Raw genomic sequence first — 7,387 nt, forward strand, 5'->3', positions numbered from 1 at the left:
AATGGTTTTCAGGTCTAAGCTGGGCTTTTTTTAGCTGGTTTAGATCAGTTTTCTTTTTTTCTGAGAATATACTCATTGAACCTATTAGACAGCAATTTCATATACAGAGAAATTGTGATTATCAGTGGCTCAAATCGTTAGTGTGTTTCAACTGGGGATGTTTTAAGTCATCTACCATGCAACTTAAATAAAAAATAAAAAAACTTGAGCCACTCAAAGATAATTTATTGGCCATCAAACTACTCTGGTGAGGAAAAACTGCCAAAGCAAAACTCCTCTAAAATATCAAACCAGACTAGCTTGAACAGTTTGTGGCAAGTCTAACCCTTACGCAAAGAAAATATATTTCCTAATATATGAATGATCAATATAGTAAATGACAAAATGGTATATTAGAAATTATATAGAATAATATATTGTGTAAATATATTACAATATATTGAATAATGCATAAGGATTTGCCGCTTTCATATATTGAAAAATATGCGACAATATATTTACTTATATATCACAATATATGTAATTTTATATTCAGTACTACACTTTATAATATATAGATGTACATGAGATAAGATACCTTACTGCATGTGTAAGAATATATTGAACATATATTTACTCATGCAGTATACACACATATATGGAAATATATATTTCTTATATTTAATAATCATTTATGATATACACGTTTCATATTTTAAAATATAGCTAGTTTACAATAGCATAAGCACACCTGCTCATAATAAAGCACTTTATTATAAAGCACAGACTATCACTGTGCTAAAAATTGCACTACCATTACTTTTTAAATAAAGTAACATATAATTTAACAGTGTTTGGCCAATCGTCTTCCTGACCACAGACTCTAATACAACATTGAACATTAACAGATCTCCCCTATATTAATACTGAGCAAAAACACATGACATAACACTTAATTTTAACATTTTTACTATCCTTTAACAGTCAGAAGCAAAGCATGATGGGAACTAGAGATCTGCTATAACTCATTGCGTGAATGTGTGTATATACTGTATGTGTGTACATACATTCACATTTATATGGGAGCATATATGTGCAATATATAGGCAATAAAGACTCATTATAAATATTAGATTTAATTTTGTCTTAATTTCTAAATATATTTGTATGTATCAATATATAGCCATACATTGTCAATGCATATATTGCTGTATATTGAAAAATATAAGCACTAGTTTTCAATATATGGAAATGTCATATAAAAAACATCTAAACCATCTAGCTAGACCAACTTGAACAGTTTGGTGGCGAGCCTGGACCAGCAAAGCCGTTTGGGCTAGTTTAAGACATTTTTCCCAAAAGCCCATTTAAAACAACTTAAAAACAGTTTGCTGGCAAGCCTAGACCAGCAAACTAGTTTAGACTGGTTTAAGACAATTTGTAAATCCTAAAACCAATCTAAAAGCTATAGCTCAACACCTGCTTGGCCAGTTTAGTGAGAAAAACTGTTAAGCAAAAAAACCCCTCTAAAACCATCAAGCCAGACAAGCTTGAGCAGTTTTATGGCAAGCCTAAACTAGCAAACTAGTTTAGGGGGACTTACGCAATTTTATCTTCAACAAAACTTTAAAACCTAAAAGAGCTTAAACAGTTTGGTGGCAACCCTAGACTAACAAACCTATTTAAGCTGGTTTAAGCCATTTTTATCTCCAAACACGCCTCTAAAAACATCAAGCCAGATTGAACAGTGTGGTCGCAAACAAAGTCCATTTTTTTTCTGTCAACTCTAAACATAATATATTGAAAACCACAGTGCTCATTTCGCTAATATGGAGCTGAAGCTTTTATCCTCACAATGAGTAAAATAACTTGAGTAGAAAGTGCATCAGTCCCAGTCCCTCAAGGAGTTTCTGTCATAGACAGTCACAGTCATCATTCAGACCCCATACCCTCAACCAGCTGGCTCATAATTACACACACCTCATAGCTTGCATACCCATTGACATGCATGTATGCTCACACACTGTTTTACTCCCATAGACCTGCTGTTTGATTCTGATCTGTCGATAAATATTCTGGCCCATCATCACTATTTATTTCCTACACTATTGGTTTTACATCACAATATGTTCATTTGCATGCCTGTACGGGCCGTACGTTACGGGAAACCTGCTGCAACGTTGCCAACAACCTCCTGCCGCACCCTTTAATTTATAACACACATCCTAGCTTCTCCAAAAGAAGCTCAAGGTCACTCTTAAATAATGCTAATTTTTCCCAGCTTGGCCCACCATAATAATTTACCCCCCAGGCTCCTCCTCACCACAAAAAAAAAGCCTTCCAAACGCCCCTGTCTGCCAATCCTCATGGGCTTTATTGATGGCCGGAGCTCATCTCTGCTCTCAGGTGCCTGGATTGTCAGTGTATCAGTGTGAATACATCATCAGGGAAAGGCGTGAGCACCTAAACCCACTCCAAGGCAATAAATCTGGCAGCCGAAGGGTCCAGGTGATATGAGAAGTCCCTCTTGTATGGAGACGATAGGTGACAGTGAAGGACACTCCATATCAAGATGCTGCACTGTCTGTGTGACAGGCCTGAGCAATAGGGATTAAAACGTTGCAGTAATGGACAGCAAAGATGGAGAAAGAGGGAAGTGGGAGGTAGAGAACGAGGAAAGTTTTGAGGGGGATTTATGAAGAGGGAAAGGACAACACATGCTTGGAATACTATATAAGCTTAGTCTCATAAACTAAAGTCAAGTTTGTTCTTTTCACTGTGACTTTTTACAACTGTTGCATGTTCCCAGAGGACGATTTTAGATGCTCTTTCAAAGCTCAGGAGGATTTGAGAAGAGTGGGTTATGAGAATTTTATTCATTTAAAGGGATAGTTCACCCAAAAAAAAAAAACAAAAAAAAATCTGTCATTAATTACTCACCCTCATCGTATCAAACACGTAAGACCTTTGGTCATCTTCGGAACACAAATTAAGGTATTTTTAATGAATTTCAATAGCTTTCTGACCCTGCATAGACAGCAATGTAACTGAAGCAATCAAGGCCCAGAAAGGTAGTAAGAACATCGTTAAAATAGCCCATGTGACATCACTGATTCAAACTTAATTTTATGAAACTACAAGAATACTTTTTGTGCAAAAAGAAAACAAAAATGACAACTTTATTCAACAATTTCTTCTCTTCCATGTCAGTCTTCACCACATGTTAACAAGAGTACCATGCAACGTGGTTTGGAACGACATGAGTGTGAGTAATTAATGACAGAATTTTCATTTTTGGGTGAACTATTCCTTTAAGTACTGGAGATGTTTCTCCTAGAGTATCTTAAGAGAAATATATCATGTTCAGTGATCCAATGTTCCAGTGAGTCTCATCCAATACTTCCAGGACCAGATTTTGCAATGTTTGAAACTGAGATCTCTTCTCCATCATCTCATCCTTGTGTCTCACAGATACAGATTTGCCTCAATTTGAGGGTGCGTAAATGACCATTTTTATTTTGGGTGAACTTTTCCTGTTATATTAGACTTTTAAAGCAGTATCACTTATTCATTTCTTTTGGGATATTGTCAGGCTATTTTTGTATAATTAATAATGTTCTGTTTTTTGTATATAGAAAATAACAGAATAATGTAGGCCTTCTTATAAAAAGTCAAAAAGTCCAGTTTGTTTGTCGTTATTCATCAGAAGTTAAAACAGCAGAAAAAAAAATGTTCACAACAGTTTAAAACACTTTTAATATAAATGTTAATGTAGGCTCCTGTTTTTTAACATTTTACATTTTTAAGTACCAGCTTCATTAATCAATTATTTTAGTATTCAAACAGTGGCAATCAGATTATAGTCTTCCTCCAGACCAGTGTTACTTTAGCATTATTTATATAACATTTTAATATTTATTCATATTTTCAGTTAGATTTAATGTTTATATTTTCAGTTTTCATTTTAATTTCAGTTTAAGTTTTAGTAGTTATGTTATGTTTTTATTGTTATTATTATTATTGATATTCAGCTCTAATTGATGTTTATAAATTATAAATACCTTCAGTTCAATTTTTATTTTATTTTTTTATATATATAATTTTATTTCACTTAATTTTTAATCATTTAAGTTAACAATAACCACACTGTTCCAGACTGGTATGCTGTTATTTTTGTCAGTGAAATACAAAATAATCTTCATGGACAACATCTATTTACAGCGACCACAGCTGTCAAGCTCTAAAAAGCACAAACCTCTCTTCCACTGTTGCTTTCTAATAAAATGAGGCCCCTTTAGACGTGTTACATCGGGTTGGAAGTCCATGACATCGGATGTCACGTGTCTTGTCTCCTCTGCACGCTCCTTCTACAGGTGAACTCCATCAAGGCCTGGTGAAGGACAATAACTAATTCATATGCTGATGCTAATGGACTGGTGTGTGCCTTTCCAGATCCTCTTCATTAAGTAAATGCACTTAGTGACTTATAATCAACAGCCTCATCTGGTTTGGACGACTCATAGTGACAACAGATGTGAAATGATCAACACGTGAAAGCGAAAAACCACATTAGGATGTTCTCTCTCTTTCTCTCACACACATACACCCACGCTTTCATATTAGTGAACAACAGTTTTGTGATTACACTGAAGGATTTAATTGACCTGACTGGGTTACCATGTATTTAAGAGAATTCAATTAATCTGTGCGTAGACCGAGCTCCTGTCTGACAGATTACAGCTCTATTTCCTCAGAAGCAGGTCAGGGATCTAAAAACAGACACGCCAGTCTTTTGCCTGCGTTCAGGGATTGCTTGGTGCCAAATGAACGTGTTTAATGAACGAACCGTCGCTCTTGTTCACAACGCTCGGCTCTGATCGGTGGTCGTATCTGGAGGGATGTCGGCTATTTGTTATGCTAATATAACATCTTCAGCTCGCTGGCACTTCTAGATATGTTAGGCAACACTCCACCTATCGCAAATGAGATTCGTTTGGTAAGCAAAGTGGAAACTGCTGCCTTAGGTGCCTATTTGTGAGCTTTATAAAACCGGGAAAGAGAAAGAGAGAGCTGGAAAGAGCAGTGAGTGATACGGAAAAACCACCACATCTGTCAACAGGCATCAATAACCAAGACACAGCATCGCCCGTCTCTTTTAATTAGCTCCTGAGGCAATATGTTTCAATCGAGCCTCATTCGCTGCTTTTTCAAATGAGCTATGAAACAAAGCCATTTGTGTTTCCTCTAAAATGAAACATGTGCTCCGGAGCCAGATTTGTCTCGTGTCTTAAATTATCACAGTCATGTTTAAATCGCTTTCTTCTAAAACCTGTCGTTAAGCACTGTGTTTTTTGTTTTGTTTTTTCGTGCAGATGGCGGTTTAGAAGAGGACAGATGATTATCCGCTGACCCCTGTGGACAGTCGTTTGACTCTTAATGGAGATCTCCCTGCTGAACGATCCAGCATTGTTGGTCACCAGCATACAATTTGTGAAGCAGGTGTTCTGGTGGACCACCAAAACTCATGTACGTGTTACATATCATGTGTCTTAGTGTGTGTTCATAGTTAAATAAATAGCAATTATCTAATTAATTTTAATTATTATAAGAAAAACACAAGATCCAGGTTACATGTTTAATGGCACAGCAAAACATTCAGTGTTAAACACTGCTCAGTTTTCATATGGTCCCAATCCATCGAGTAAAAGTCACCCCCAAGTAGTAGTGTAGTTAGTGAAATAAATTAGATTCACTGTACGAGATTGACCATTTTATTGATGACACTTGTGGTTAACAAGCAGAATCACTGAAGATAAGACAACAAGAACAGAAAAAACAGAAGAGACTCAGCCATACAGCCTTAGATGAAATCAGCTGCAAATGAAATCAATGATATCTCAACCAGAGCATGCTTAAACTACTCCAAAAACATCATTACAATGTTCAGTTATTATAAACCATTTTGGTTTTATTTCTTTCTTATGGTCTGTTTGAAGTCACCATTATGATGATATGGGCACTTGGCCTTGACTTTGGTTGAATTAATTCTACTTCAGCAATAGTTGAAAGTGCATGCTATTAATATTGTCACAACATTTCATACTCATGACTGCAATGGCATACCTTTTACTATGTAGACCTTTTGGAATCGGTGACTGAGAGTTGGATTTTGACACACGAGTTCTCAAATTAGCATTACAGTCTTTAAAAACAGCGATTTTCAATTTTGAACTTTCATTATCAAAACTCTTTATTAGCAATAGCACTTCTCATAACCCCCCTGTTATTGAACTAACTGTTTATGATTATGCTGTTATTTGGGATTTTTCTTTGTTTTCATATCTCTGAATATTTTAGTTTTAGTTGTACACAAGTGCTTTTAAACTCATTTTAACTGATTTGTGCACAGATCCTTTGAAACAGAACACCAATCTTTTGAAACATTTGACTGGTTTGTATTTTTACTTTTTTGTTCAAACCTTAAGATAACATTGATTAATAATATAATTATCATTACTAAAACAACTAACATTTTAATTTCTACTGTCAACAGAGGGAGCTAAAGAAATTACAAAGTTATAATTATATATTACAATAAATCATGTTTTAATCTTATATGGTTTCTGCATCATTAATCTGTTAAATATAGAAATATGCTGGTAAAACCAATACTTATCCCCAAACACACTGCGCAATACTGGTCTACTCACACTCGACTCTGCAAGACCATGCTGGTGAACCAGCTTCAATTGCATGACTATGCTGGTCCACCAGCTAGACCAGCACTATATCATCACTAACCAGCATAAACAAGCCTGGACCAGCATGGAATTCATGCTGGTTTATGCTGGATTTTTCAGCAGGGCTGTACGAACGAATTCAGCAAATGAAGCTATAAAACACAAAGGCTTCTTGTGTGCTTTTGGAAAAACCAATCGTTTGATACTGTGGATTATAAAGTTCAAGGCAGCTCTCAAGGTTCAAGTAACATTTCAAAGCCTTTATTTCCTATAACCTTTAGGCATTTTATAATAAAATCTAATAAAATGTTTTTAGATTTCAAAACAGCATTTTCAAGAATTCTGTTTTGAGATTAAATAACACAGAGAATAACCCTTTCGAAATACAGACACTTGTCTTAATACCTTATGCAGTGTATGTTTTGGTAATAAATTACTTAAAATGCATCAAGAAATGAAATAAAATGAATGCTTAAAGTGCATCAAGAAATTAAATAATACATTTAACAGCGCAATTTCATACATAGAAATCTTTGAAATGTATTATTAGTAATCTATATCTTTCAATCTATCTGCTGTATCTATCTAGATTTGTGTGTGTGTGTGTGTGTGTGTGTGTGTGTGTGTGTGTGTGTGTGTGTGTGTACCTGGTATTTATCACGTTATGG

The sequence above is a fragment of the Sinocyclocheilus anshuiensis genome, unplaced genomic scaffold, assembly GCF_001515605.1.
Source record: "Sinocyclocheilus anshuiensis isolate Anshui unplaced genomic scaffold, SAMN03320099.WGS_v1.1 scaffold165, whole genome shotgun sequence".
In the NCBI taxonomy this organism is placed as follows: domain Eukaryota; kingdom Metazoa; phylum Chordata; class Actinopteri; order Cypriniformes; family Cyprinidae; genus Sinocyclocheilus; species Sinocyclocheilus anshuiensis.